Source organism: Parus major, chromosome 21, assembly GCF_001522545.3.
Source record: "Parus major isolate Abel chromosome 21, Parus_major1.1, whole genome shotgun sequence".
Taxonomy (NCBI): Eukaryota; Metazoa; Chordata; class Aves; order Passeriformes; family Paridae; genus Parus; species Parus major.
Genome location: NC_031789.1, coordinates 107,007 through 121,336, shown reverse-complemented (window position 1 = coordinate 121,336; position 14,330 = coordinate 107,007).

Genomic DNA, 14,330 nt, shown 5'->3' with positions numbered 1-14,330 from the left:
CGGGGGACGGGGGAGATCCGGTCCCCCGTGATTCCAGGAGTCATCCCGGGGCTGCCCAGAGTCAGGCCCGGCGGGATGCTGCAGCCTGGGGATGGTGGCACCGGTCCCTGCCGTTAGTGGGGGTCACTCAGGGTCACCCCGAGGATGCTGAGGACCAGTTCGGGCAAGAAGACGCAGCGTGAAGTTGGTGGCACCGGTCGCTGCTGCTGCATGGGGTCGCTCGGAGTCACCCCCGGGCTGCCCAGAGCGGGATGCTGCAGCCTGGCGATGGTGGCACCGGTTCCTGCCGTCGCCGGGGATCACCCGGGATCACCCTGGGGATACTGAGAGTCGATACCGGGGGAAGGCAACCATGACCTGTCCCTGGTATCATGCCAAGTCACCCGGGGGATGCTGAGGGTCTGTAGTGGCGGGATGCCACAGCGTGGGAATGAATGGTGGCACTGGTCCCCGGTGTTTCCAGGAATCACCCCGGAATGCTGGGACCGGGATGGGCGGGATGCCGCGGCGGGGCACGGGTCCCGCTGCTGCTTGGGGTCGCTAGGAGTCACCTCGGGGCTGCCCTAGGACCGGCACCGGCGGGATGCTGCACTGGAGGGATGATGGCACCGGCCCCCGCCTCCCCCGGGGGGTCACCCGGGAATAATGAGGGTATATACCGGATGGATGACTTGTCGGGCCGGTGGTGACACCCGTCCCGGTGTTTCCCAAGCTCAGCCGGGCGGTACCGGCAGGAGAAACGGGTGGATAGCGCCGCTTCCAGAGCTATCGGGGCTAGCGGAGATATTCCCGGAGATGTTCAGGGTCTTTACCGACGGGATGCTGCAGCAGGGAGGGGGTGGCACCGATTCCCGGTGTTTCCTGTGTCACTCCGGGCATGCTTAGGGTGGTGACCGCTGGGATGCGGTGGCGGGGGTGCCCGTGCTTTCGGGGATCACCACGGGGATTGTGGCTTACCCGTGGGTCACTCGTGGCCACCAAAGCCCTTCCGACCCGAGGGTTCGTCCCCCCTGAGGACACTTGGGGTGCCCCCGGCCCACCTAGCTGTGCAAGAACAGTATCGGCTGCGCTGCCCGCACTGGGGACGTTGGAGGAGCTGTGTGGAATCCTGGGGAGATTGGAGGGGGGATATGGGGGACACAATGAGCAGTCGGGGGGGCTCTAAGGCCTATCAGAGAGCCGTGAGGGTACTGTGGGGGCTGTGAGGGATGTGAGGGGGCACTGGGACAGGCTAGGGGGCTGTATGGGGTAAGAAAAGGAATTAGGGGGCCATAGGGGGCACTGGGGGGGAGGATGTAATGGCTGTGTGTGTGGAGGGGACCCTGAGGAAGCCTGTTGGGGGCAGTGGGAGAGATTGGGGGGCAATGAGGGGCTGTGGGTGTACCGGTGGGCCGTGGGAGAAGGGGAGGGCTATGAGGGTTCTGGGGGCCGAGGTGCCACTGGGTGGGCTCTTGGTATACTGGGGGGATATCGGGGTACTGTGGGGGCTGATGGAGGCACTGGGTGCTATGGGGACACAGGGGCGGCTATGGGGTGGCGCTGGGGCCGGCGGGGCTCTGAGCACGCCCCGAGCCCTCGGGGACTGCGCGGCCGCTGCCGCGGGGAGGCGCCGCCGCCCCGCACCGGGGCTCAGGCAGGACCGGGAGCGGATCCCGCCGTCCCCGCTTTCCCTCTGACCCCTGCTCTCCCTGTTTCCCCGCGGATTTCCCTCCGGATTTCCCTCCTTTCCCCCTTTCACCCCATTTCCCTTTTTTCCCCTCTATTTCACCCTGCTTTTTCTCTGTCTCCTCCGTCTCTCCTGTTTCTCCCTGTTGCTCCCTGCTTCTTCTCTTCTTCCTCCTTTCCCCCGCCGTTTTTCCTGTTTTCTCCAGTTTTTCCTTCTTATCATCCCCTTTTTACCCTTTGCCTTGTTTTTACTCTGTTCCCCCTTTTCCTCTTTTCTTATTTTTCCTCTTTTCACTCTTTACCCCTCTTCTTTTCCTTTTATCTCCTTTACTCTTTTTTCATTCCCCCCACTTTTCCCCTAGTCTTCCCCTCTTCCTCCTTATTTTCCTCCCTTTATTTCCTCTTCCCCACAGTTTATTTCCAGTTTTCCTGTCTTCCCCTCTTGTCCCCTACTTTTCCCATTTCCCCCCTTTTTTCCTTCTTTTCCCTTTTCCCCTTCTTTTCCTCTCTCCCTCGACTCTTTTATCCCCTTTCCCCCTCCTTTTATCCCCCGCTTTCCCCTCTTTTCCCTCCTTTCCCCATTATTTTCCCTCATTTTTCCCATTTTCTACTCTTCCCCTCTTTGTTTTCTCTTTGCACCACCCCCCTTTTTTGTTTTTGTTTTTCCCTTTTCTCCAGGGACCTCGTAGGATCCCAGATCCCACCCCACCACCCATCCAGACAACCACCTCAGACCAGCGCATGGCCCAAATCCTGCCCTTTCCAACCCAAAATTGCCACGTCCGGTGACAGCATCACCTCTGGGACAGAGGTTGGGAACCAGCGCGGAGAGCACGGAATACTGGCATCCCTCGCCCCGGAGCTGAGGCTCCATTCGGGATGGATGGGTCCCCATTTCACATCCCACCCCTCGGGCCTGGATCCCTATCGTTTGTGGATGGGTCCCCCACTCCATGTCCCGCCCCTCATCCCCGGATCCCTCATATTTTGGGATGGGATGGGATGGGATGGGATGGGATGGGATGGGATGGGATGGGATGGGTTGGGATGGGATGGGATGGACCGCCTGTCCCGCCTGTCCCGCATCCCGCCCCCGTCCCGGATCGGGCTGTGCACATGGAACCCCCCGAAATGCCAGAGCGAGCCCCGGGAGCGCCGCTGCCCTGCAGCATCCCTCCGGCACCGCGCCTCGATGGTGACGGCGGGATGCAATTACGGATCGCTCCGGGGAACCGGCCAGGAAAAGCTTTTCATCCCAAATCCATATTGTTCGCACCCAGCGGGGGGACCATTCAGCCTCCCACCAGGCGCAGGGTTGGGTTTCCAGCCGGAAATTTCCGTCCCAAGGTACAAAAAGTCATATTTGGCCCCAAAAAATAAACGGGGGAGGGGGGTGGTGGGTGGTGAGAGGAGAGAAAAAATTCCTCGTCCTCCTTCCCGCGCGTTGGGGCTCTCCAAATATTTATGTGGATCCAAAGGGGTCCCGAGGGAACAAAGCACGGACACGGCGCGGCTCCCCCGAACAATGGGGCCGGATATTTTCTGATGTGAGCGGAGCAGGATCATATCCGGCCTGCCCGGCACCGCTCCGCACCAATCCCGGCGCTTTTAGGGAAAATACTTCTTTCTTAAAAAAAATTTGGGTTTTTTTTAGGAAAAAATAAGATTTTCTATAAAAAGATAGTTTCTGTTGTTTTTTTTTTTAATTTGCAAAAGGTTTTTTTGGGGAAAAAAAAGTTGGTGGTTTTTTTTTTTTTTTTTTAGTGGGCTTTGTAAAGAAAAAGCTTTGGGGAAAAAAGGGCTTTTTATTGGAAATAAATATAGGCTTTCTGCTAAAAAAAGGTGCTTTTTACAAGAACAAAATTTACAGGAAAAAGACAAGGCAGAAAATGGACTTCAGAGCTCTACAAAGAAATTCCCTACATTCTACAAGAAAAAATGAGTTTGGAAAAAAGGGGTTTCTTTTGGAAATAAGGAGGGTTTTTTGGAAAAGACGCTTTTCTTGAAAGAAAAAATAAAACTTTTTTCTTGAGTAAAAAAAAGTGTGGTTTTGGGGAAAAAGCATTTATTGAAAAAAGTTGTTAGTTTGTTTTAAAACCCGACTTACTTTTGGAAAAAAAGGACTTTTTGGAGACTAAAAACATGGGTTTTGGTGAGAAAAATAAAGTCAAAAAAGGGTTTAATGGGGAAAACTAGGGGGGAAATTGTGTTGTTTTGTTTTTTTTGTGAAATTTTTTTTTTTTTTGAGAAAAAAGTAACTTTGGGGTAAAAAGTAATTATTTTGGGAAAAAAAGTTTTCTTTTCTTTACATCAGCAGGGCTTTTTGGAATAAAACTGGGGCTTTGAGGAAAAAGAGGTACTTTTCATTGGGGGAAATGGGCTTTTTTTTGGAAAGAAAGGCCTTTTTTTGAGGAAAAAACACTGCTTTTGGAGGAAAGAAAGGGATTTTTTTGAGGGGCAAAAAGCCCTTTCTAAGAAAAAGAGTCTTTTTTGGGGTACAAAGATCTTTTTGAGGGGCAGAATCCTGACTTTTTCTGAGGTCTGGGCTCCAGATCTCGGTGTGTTGGAGGTCGCACTGGACTGGTCCCCAGTGCCACTCGCCAGTGTCACCACGTCCTTTCCCTAACAGAGTCCAGGGTTTCAGTGTCCCTCCAGGACACCCAGGGACCCCCATCCATCCCCCCCATCCCTTCCTCGCACATCCCGGGATGCAGAGGTCCCTGCCGTGACCCCAGACCACCCTCTGTGCCCCCAGGGCCCCCTCCCCATTCCAATCCAGGAACGGACAGAAGAGCCATGACCAGCCTTGTGTAAATATTCCTTTAAAAAGCCAATCTGCCTTTGGGTCTTTATTCCACTTGTTTGCCATGGATTTGTTTTTGTGTTGGTTTGGGGTTTTTTTTGTTCTGTTTTGTTTTGTTTTGTTTTGGTTTTGTTTGGCTTTTTTACCCCTCGTTTTTTTCCCCAAATATTCTGTTTTCTGCTCCCAGAGCAGGAATTACAATTTCCATCCACTTGGTGTCAGCTCTGGCCCCACCATCCATCTGTCCATCCCAAACCACCCCAACCTCCCCAGCACCGGCTGTTTTGGAGGATCCATTCACCTCCCTGCAGTTAAAATCCTTGATTTATCAGCACTAAAAATGACCAGCTCATGATTATCCTATGTGATCCATACACAAATTCCATACAGGGATTCCCAGCTGGAATTCCACTGGGTGACAATTCCCTAGGAATCCACTTGTAGAGCTTTAAACCTGCACCATCACTGGGTTAATTAAACCCGTTCAGCTAGTTTGAAAATGGATTAAACTCTGGGATGGGGGGGGATATCCCGAAATGGAGCCTCTGCTTTTGGTTGGGATGGGAATATTTTTACTGATGTGTTTAAAGCAGGATGAGCCAAAAGCTTCTGGTGCATTGAGCTCCGGGGAATTTGGTGCCTAGAATATTTAGTGCTTGGGGAATTTAGATCCTGGAATATTTAGTGTCTGAGGAATTTAGCGTTGGGGTATTTAGCTCTGGGGCATGAAACACCGGGACGTTTAGCTTCGGGGAATTTAATGTTGGGGCATTTAGCATTCAGGGAATTTAGTGCCTGGGGAATTTGGCACCGACACTTTTGGCTCCAGGGTGTTTAGTGTTGGTGCATTAAACATCAGGGCATTGAGCTCTGGGGCATTTAGTGCCTGGGGAATTTGGCATCGGGACATTGAGCTCTGGGGCATTGAGCTCCGGTGTATTTACTATTGGGACATTAAGCACCCAGGGAATTTAGTGACTTGGGAATTTGACATCGGGGCATTTGGCTCTGGGATATTTAGGATTGGCACATTAAACATCAGGGCATGGAGCTCCGGGGTAATTAGTGTTCGGGAATTTAGCACCAGGGCATTAAGCTCCCGGACATTTAGCTCCTGGGTATTTAGCCCTGGGGTATTTATTTAGTGTTTGGGGAATTTAGTGTTTGGGGAATTTGCCAACGGGACATTTAAGAAAAAAGGCACCAAGGATCGGGATATTTTCCAGCAGGGCACCGAGCCCTGGGGCATTAAACACCGCGGCACTGAGCTCTGGAGGTTTAGTGTCGATGCATTCACTGTCGGGGCGGGGGATTTAGTGCCTGGAGCTCTTAGGGTGGCGGCATTTGGCAAAAGAGTTGAGAATTGGTGTGTTTCCCAGCGGGATATTCAGCTCTGGGATGTCTTACACTGGGGAATTCTCATGTTGGAGCATTCAGCATCTATGCAGAAATCACCGGGGAACATTGGACAATGGGGTATTTAGCTCTGGGGTAAATCAAATATCAGGATGTATAGCTCTGGGTGTTTAGGGTTGGGGCATTAAACATTGGTGTGTTTAGGGCTGGGACATTCAGCATCAACCCACGAAACATTGGGGCACTTAAGGAAGGGACTTTTAGCGTTGGTGCATTTTGCACTGGGGCATTAAACATCAGGACAATCAGCTCTGGGGCATTTAGGGTTGGGATATTGAGCACTGGGGCATTTTGATCAACACATAAATCATCCATTTACCTCTGGGGCACGTGGTGTTGGGGCTTTTAGCACTAGAATATTAAGCATGGGAGCATTCAGCACTGTGGCTTTTACGGTTATGGCATTGGCAATAGGGCATTGAGCTCTGGGGCATTAAAATGGGAGAATTTAGCCCCAAGCGTTTAGCCTTGCAGCATAAAAGCATCAGTCATTAACACTGGTGTCTTTAATCCTCGGATATTTACTCTCAATGTTTAAAACACTGGTGAATGTTGCACTGGGGCAACAATTTGGCTCTGGGACATTAAACACAAGGGTGTTTAGCTCTGTAACATTAAACATCAGTGCATGAAATATTGGAGCATTTAGCACTGAGGCATTAAGAATTAGTGTAATTAGCACCAGCTCATTTATCACTGGGGCATTTAGATTGATACATAAAGGGGAATTTAGCTCTGGGGTATTTAATATCAAGGCATTGAGCACTGGGGTGCTAAACATCGTGGCAAGTAACTTTGGGGCATTTATTATTGGGGTATTGAGCACCAGGGCATATCCATATTTGGGACTGGAGCATTTGACACTGGAGCATTACACACTGGAGAACTTAGCTCTGGGATATTAAACCTTTAGTGTTTAACTCTGGGACATTAAATAGGGTGTTTAGCTTAGGGTATTTAGGGCTGGGGTATTAAACATGAGGGTGTTTAGCTCTGGGGTATTTATTGTTGGGGCATTTGGCACTTAGGCATTGAACATTAGGGAATTTAGCTCAGGGGTATTAAACATCTGATGCTTAGCTTTGGGTCATTAAACATAGGGGCTGAACTCTGGGATATTTAGTGTTGGATCATGAAACCATTGGGGTGTTTAGCTCTGGGGTATTTCATTTCAGGGCATTAAACATTGGAGTATTTCACTTTGGGTCATTAAACACGGGGATATTTAGCTTTGGGGTATTAGGGTATTGAAAACTGAGGCATTGCAGTGGGTATTTAGGGCTGGGCCATTAAATGTCAGGGTGTTTAGCTTGGTGTTTTTTTGGTGTTGGGGCATTTAGCTCTTGGGCATTTAAGGCTGGGGCATTATATATCAGTGCATTTAATATCCTTGCAGGTCCTGTTGCTGCCTGGATGCTGCACTGCAAAACACCCCTTGAGGATCCATTGAGGCCTCAGAGAGGCCCTGGAGCTCACAGACATGAGGGATTTGCATTTGAGGGATTTTTTCTTGAGGGATTTTCACTTGGATCCAGACTCCCAGAGAAATCTCAGCTCCGAGTTGAGCTGGGCTCTCTCACCCTGTGAACCTGCTCCCAGTGCACCCAGTCCAGTCCTTGGATTTCCTAAGTAAAAATAAACTTTACTCACTGGAGTCTGAGCCTGGGAACACACAGGGAACCAGGGAGAGGGTGGGAATGCAGGGGAGGGGTGGGAATCCCAGAGAGAGGATGGGAATGCTGAGGAGAGGGTGATGATGCTGGGGAGAAGGTGGCAGCACTGCAGAGAGGGTTGGAACGGTGGAGAGAGGATGAGAATGCTGAGGAGAGGGTGATAATGCCAAGGAGAAGGTGTCAGCACTGAGGAGAAGGTGGGAATGCTGGGGAGAGGATGGAAATATTAGGGAGAGGATGGAAGTGATGGGGAAGGAGTAGCAACGCCAGGGAGAGGGTGGCAGAGTTGGGAAAAGGCTGATAATTCTGTGCAGACGGTGGCAATGCCGGGGCATCTCTGGACACTACACTGCTGTCGTCTGCTCCTCCTCCGCCTCCTCCTCCTCCTCCTCCTCCCCCGGTCTAGCCGGGAAGTGTCTGGCTCTGGCTGCGGGAAATGCAGCGGGTCCAGCAGAGAGCAGTGGTAACACACCGGCATCGCGCCACCTCCCTCTTGCCCGTCCCGGCCTTTCCAGTGACTCTTAATTTCCCTGGAAAGAGAAAAGTGGAATTTGCCAAAAATTTTGGAGCTTAATTAAAAACAAACACCCCAGTTTTCCTGGTGGTGAATGTGGAATGGGAGCAGACAGGGCTGGCAGAGAGATTTACGGGCTGAATCGAGACTGGTAATTGCAAAGAAAATTAAAAAACCTCGTAACAGCAAGAAAAAACCCCTTGTAAAAATAAATTATCAGCTTCTCTATTAAATTATTCTGCCCCGCTGGAGCGGGACACCCGTGGCTTTTGATCCCCCGGCTGCCGTCCCGTTCGCATCCCGCGGGACGGGGCCGAGGGGCTCCGGACGGTAATGGGCCCTGACAGCTTGGAAAAGCGAGACGGGCATTTCGTTAATGAGCCCTAATGAAGCCAAAGGGCCCGACGAGCCCGGCGGCTTCTGCTGAGCCGGCTGGGCCGGGAGAGCCGGGCTGGTGCCCGCACAGGGGCGAGGGGCGAGGGGGATGGGATCTGCTGCCTTCCCCCATCCTCGTTCTTCCAGCGGGAAAAAACAATTAAAGAAAATGTAACGGGAGATTCAGATCGGGGGCTGGGGGCTTCCTGCAAGTGCCAGACCAGAAAAAAGAGATGAGAGCTTGGCTTGCTATGAACTTGCGCCTGCAACAGGCTTGCAACAGGTTTGCAATGGATTTACACAACGGGGTTGCAATGGGACAGAAACAGGTTTGCAATGGGTTTGCAATTAGTTTACAATAGGTTTGCAAGCAGTTTGAAATGGGATTCAAAGGTCCCCAATGAAACAGCAAAGAGCTTGCAAAGGGTTTGCAATGGGTCCAGATAGGCTTAAAAGAAGCTTACAACAGGGTTTGCAATGGGTTGCAAGGGGCTTGCAATGAGTTTGCAGTGGGTTTACAAGAGGTTTGAAATGGACTTTCAAGGTTCCCAACTTTGCAGTGGACCTCCAGGTTTTGCAAGAGGTTTGCAGTAGATTCACAGTGGACTTAAAAGGGATTTGCAAGGGATTTACAATGAGCTTGAAACAGCCTTGCAATGGGCTTGCAAGGGGTTTGCAAGGAGCTTGCAATAGGCTTACAAAGGGTTTGCAGTAGGCCTGTGACTGGCATGAAATGGACTTGCAATGGACTTACAAGAAGTTTGCAGTTAGCTTGCAATGGGTTTGCAATGGATTTGTGATGGGCTTGCAACGCCTTCTCTCCACATGGGCACATCCCAGGAATACAAATCCCAGTCCTGACATTTGTCCCTCATCCTGGGGAGCCTCCTGCTCTCCCAAGGCTGCCTCTGGATTCAGTCCATCCCAGGAAAGGGTTTATCCCTCTATCCCACCCTGGGCTTCACTCTCTGGGATTTAAGGAGAAGCAGCTGTCCTGGTGGGAGATTAAAGATCCCACTGGAGCCCTGGAGGGTGGAAAATCCCCGCAGCCCCACGGGGAGGATCCGAAGGGCTCTGGCCGTGCGGGGCTGTGGTCTCGACACGCGGGACGGAACCGTGACGGAAGCCCTGGAGCCTCTGCGTAACTGGAAGCAGAAGGGAGGGGAGTCCAGGCTGGGAAATCAGCCGGGGGAGGTTGGGAGCAGCAGGGTTCCTTTGATCCCAGCCTTGCTTCCAGGCTTCCTCCTTCCCTTGCTGCTGGGATTGCAGGGAGCCACAACAAGCTTGCAACGGGCTTGAAGCGGGCTGGGAATGAGTCTGCGAGGGCCTACAATGGGTGTACAATGGGCTTGTAATGCATTTACAGGGGGCTTGCAACAGGCTTGGAAGGGACTTGTAGCAGGTTTACAATAACCTTGCAACAGTCTTGCAATGAGATTACAACAGGCAGCGGGCAGTGGACTTGTAGTGAGCTTGCAAGGCACTTACAATGGGCTTGTGATAGATTTACGGTGGGCTTGCAATGGGTTAGCAACTGGTTTGCAACAGGCTTGTGTTAGACTTGTAACAGCCTTACAATGGGTTTACAATGGGCTTGCCATTGAAGTGGAACAGAAGTTAAAGTAAAAAATAAAAATGCAAATAAATTATTTGCATCTTTACCATTTTGGATGAATTTGATACTTTTTTCAGCCTCTGTCATGGATTTGTAATACAGAGACAGGAAATCAGCCCCTACACCTGCTCAGATCATCTAATTTCCAATGTTTATTCCATGAAAACGTCAACACAAACCCACCCTGGACCTTGTTGGATGAGGAATCCCACACCAATTAAACAAATTTACATGGATTTGAGTTGGAGAGCTGCAAATAGTCCAAATTTCTGGGTTATTTTCTCTTACTGGACTACTCTACTGGTGGAATTTCAGTTTCCTTTGGACCTTTTCACTATTTACAGCAGGATCTGAGGGCATTTTTGGTTCCCATATTGCACTGGGGAGGATGTTCAGTATCACCCCCTGAAAAAGGTACATCTATAAAGGCCCAAATTGCAGTGGGTCAGGGATGGAAATGCCTTTTGCTGGAAATCTGCCTCTTTGCAATCCCAAATCTTGGAGCGAGACACTGAGATGAAAACTCAAAGGAGGGGTTGGAAAAGACATTGCACAACAGGTCTGAGAAGTTTCCAGTCCATCCCAACCTCTTGATTTCATCCCTGTGATCCTAAATAAGGGAAGAGGAGTTGGGTCAGAAGATTTTCACCCGTGCTGATGACTCACCCAACCCCACAACCAGTCCAGTCACCCCTGGATGTGTGGGAACCTCTGGCATGGGTTTGTACCCTTGGAGAAAACTCCTGGAGAACATGCTTCTGGTGTTTTGGGTTCTCTTAGGAGGAGGAAAGATGTTATTACTGGTAAATACGGGGGAACTCATCTGGGTTGCTTCCCTCCAGCAGGAATGTCCTCCAAATCAATCCAAGGAGGAGAAAATGCAGCGAAACCCCTCCCTCTTACAGCAAAATAGTCCTAATACTTGTGTTGTGATGAGGCTATAAAGCTGTAAACTCCCCAAACCCTTGGTGGATCAGCATTTTTTTGGGAAACAAATGGATCTGTGGGTTATTCCTGTTCATCCAGGGTGTTTATCCCTCCACACCAGCAGTGAGCAGTGATCCAGTGCCTTCTCCACACTCCTTACCATGGCCTGGGACATGTGATGATGCTTTGGTGCTGATGGAGCTGCTTCCCAGGCCCTTACCAAACTCCTGGGAATCAACCAGGGAGGTGTTTTCCTCAATAAACCATGAAAATTTCCAAAAATTCAATTTTCTTGAGTAGAGATGAAGTGCTGCTGATAATTAACGATTAATTGGGACCATTTGAAGCACCCCTGGAGTTTGCTTGGCCATCCTGCTTTCAGAGAGCCCCATCCCCACATTCACCCATCCATAATTTGGACATGATCACCTCCAAAATCTCTGCACACCAAGACTGGCTCTGATGAAGATGTTACAAACATGATAGAGTGGCCCATTACTGGGAATTTCTCTTCAGGTAACTCCTTTTATGGTCCCACCACCCACTGGAAGTGATGTGCTTGGATCCTGGGAATGGTAGCAAGGGAAAAACAACAGCATGAACTCAGGTTTATCTGCCATGGGAGTGAGCCAGGCTCGACATCACCTGGGCTGGCAGGGAGTGGATCTGGGTTCTGGCACTCACGGGGGTTTGGGATGTGAGCTGGTCTCAGTGGGCTGTTCGGGCTGCTGTTGGCACCTGAGGACGAAATTGGCTGGAAATTGGTCTCTTTTGACCAATTCTTGAGACTTGGAAAGGGTGACCAAATCCCAGAATTGCCTCCAGTCTGATTACACCTTGCTTTTGGGGCACACCTGGCAATTTTGGGGCAAATCTGGCGATTTTGGGGCAAAAATGTGTGATGTCACCCCCACATGCACCTGATCTCAAATAAACACAAAGTTTAGGCTGTCTCCTCTAAGAGGTTCATGGATGTTCTTCTCATGTCTCCTCTGACATGGGATGAAGCTGGGACAGGGCAGCTCCAGGCAGATTGTTTGGAGGTACTTTGATGTCACTGACACAAAATCTTCCACCAGCTCAAACCTTCCTTGTTGCTTGTCAGTGGAAATGGGGTCCAAGAGCTGCCTTCGTTCCCCTGGCATCAACTCTTCTCCCTCACTTTTCCCAGAGCTGATGTGGCCTTGCTTGGGTTTCACCTCCAGCTTTGCTTTCTGGCTGATATTAAACCCACATGGGCCACAGAGCCTCCCCACCCTCCTGATGCTGGGTGCAAGGAAGAGCCGGGAATGTGCAAAGTTCCAGAGGAATGGACATCTCCAGCTTGCCCTTATCTTCAGCATTTGCTCCAGCTCCTCCTTTTCATGGTTCTGCTTCTCCAGCACACCATTTTTGCTTCTCTTGCAGGACCTTCATCCCCTGCCTCCCCAAGACCTTCACCTCCAGCTCACACACAGGTTGGACTTGTGATTCTAGGTGAGATCCTATTCCCACAATGGATCCCATGGGGTCATATCCCCCCTCTTTTCTTTCCTGGCCTGTGATTATTTATCTACCCCTTGGCTTCTTCCTTTTCCCACCCTTTGAAAGAGTGTTCTTGCTTCCTTTTGAGTCACCCTGGATTTACTGCTCTCTCCAGGGGAAGAAGTGAGTAATGTAGGGTTTGATGGACCACACTGGTCCGGGGAGAGGAGTGAGAGAGGAGAAGTTGGGATAACAACCAGGCTGTCTCCCATGACCAGGGAAGGTGCCAGACCTCCTCAAGGAACGAGATGTTAACAGTATGGCCAGTCAAGACATTCAGGCCTTGGGTTGGTGTCACTTTCTTGGGACATTGTGACCAGTAGGGACCCTCCAGGTCAAGTGAAACAGGACCAATACGGGCTCACCAAGATTCCCAAGCCAACAGATGTTGGGAGATGTGGGGGAGCTGGGCTGGGATGTGGTGAGGAAGAGGAGGCTGTTCCCAATTGCACAGAACCAATCCTGCCTGAAAGTGCCTCATTCCTGGAAGTACCCAAGACCAGGCTGGAGCAACCTGAGACAGTGGAAGGTGTCAAGTGGTGGAGGTGGAACAAGATGGGCGTTTAGGTCCCTCCCAACCCAAACCAGACTGGGATTCTATTCTAGGAAAATCTAAATTTACCTCAATCCCACTCTCCAAAATGCCATTTCCATAACACAGGACAACACAAGCCCCGGAGACCCCCAAATTCCCCCCTTTTCAGCCTCCTTCCCTTCTTTGTGTTTTATAACTGGGGTAACCTCAGACAAAAACCCTGGGAATTATTTCGGCTCAACAGGTCGGAAAGAGGCCAATACACTGGAGGAGCTGTCGCGTTGGATTTTCCAGCCCTTTGCACCAGCAGGAGAAATTTAATGTAAATAAACCCCCACTTCCATCCTATGGCACGTCCATCCTCTATGTGGGTCGGAGCAACACCCAGCACCCGCCTCCCAATCCGGCTTGGCATGAAAATCCATGGCAAACGTGTTCACTGAGGGCTTTTTTCCTCCTAAAGCCTTCCCGGCAGAGTTTTCCGGGAGGCGATTCAGCATGGATTAACATCTCAGCACTGGGAATATGTGCAGGGGGAAGATGCCCAATGGACTGGGTTCACTGTGATATTTCAAACGAAGAAAAAAGGGGGATTTCAGAGTATTTATGCTTTTTGTAGTCCTGTGGAGGGGAGGTTTAAACCCCCCCCAGGCTGGGCTATCCCAGGGTTTGCAAATTATGCTTATAATCTCTCTATTTAAAAAATGGAAATTAATTTTTGTTCTTATCTAATAATTTCTATATTAATAAAATTATAGAAAGATAATATATAATCTATAAATTCTGTTTTATTGATCAATATGAATATTTTATATAGATATACAGAGAGAGAGAGGGAGTGTTATAGATCTATTTCTATAAAATACAAATATATAAATTAACAACCCCTTTTCCCAGCAAAGGAGCTGACTTGGAAAAGGAGAATCCAGCCTCAACCTCAGCTGCCTCCAACATAATCCCCCACCAGCTCCTAACGAAGAATAGCCCCATTATTAATTAAACAGTGAAATTTAACTATAGATGCCTGAAAATATTTCCTGCTGGGGCACGTGCCCCCAAATCCCACAGCCAGATTTATGGGAATCTCTATCCCTAACACTGCCCTCAATCAGCCTCACGCAGCTTTTAGGCTTGGTTTTAAGAGATTTGAGGGGAAATAAGTGTTTGTTCCTGCCTGGAAATCAGAAAATGTTTCCGGGAATGGGAGTGAATGTTAAAAATCCACCCAAATATGAGGGAGAATCTCCAGGAACAGAAATGAATGCTAAAAATCCATCCAAATT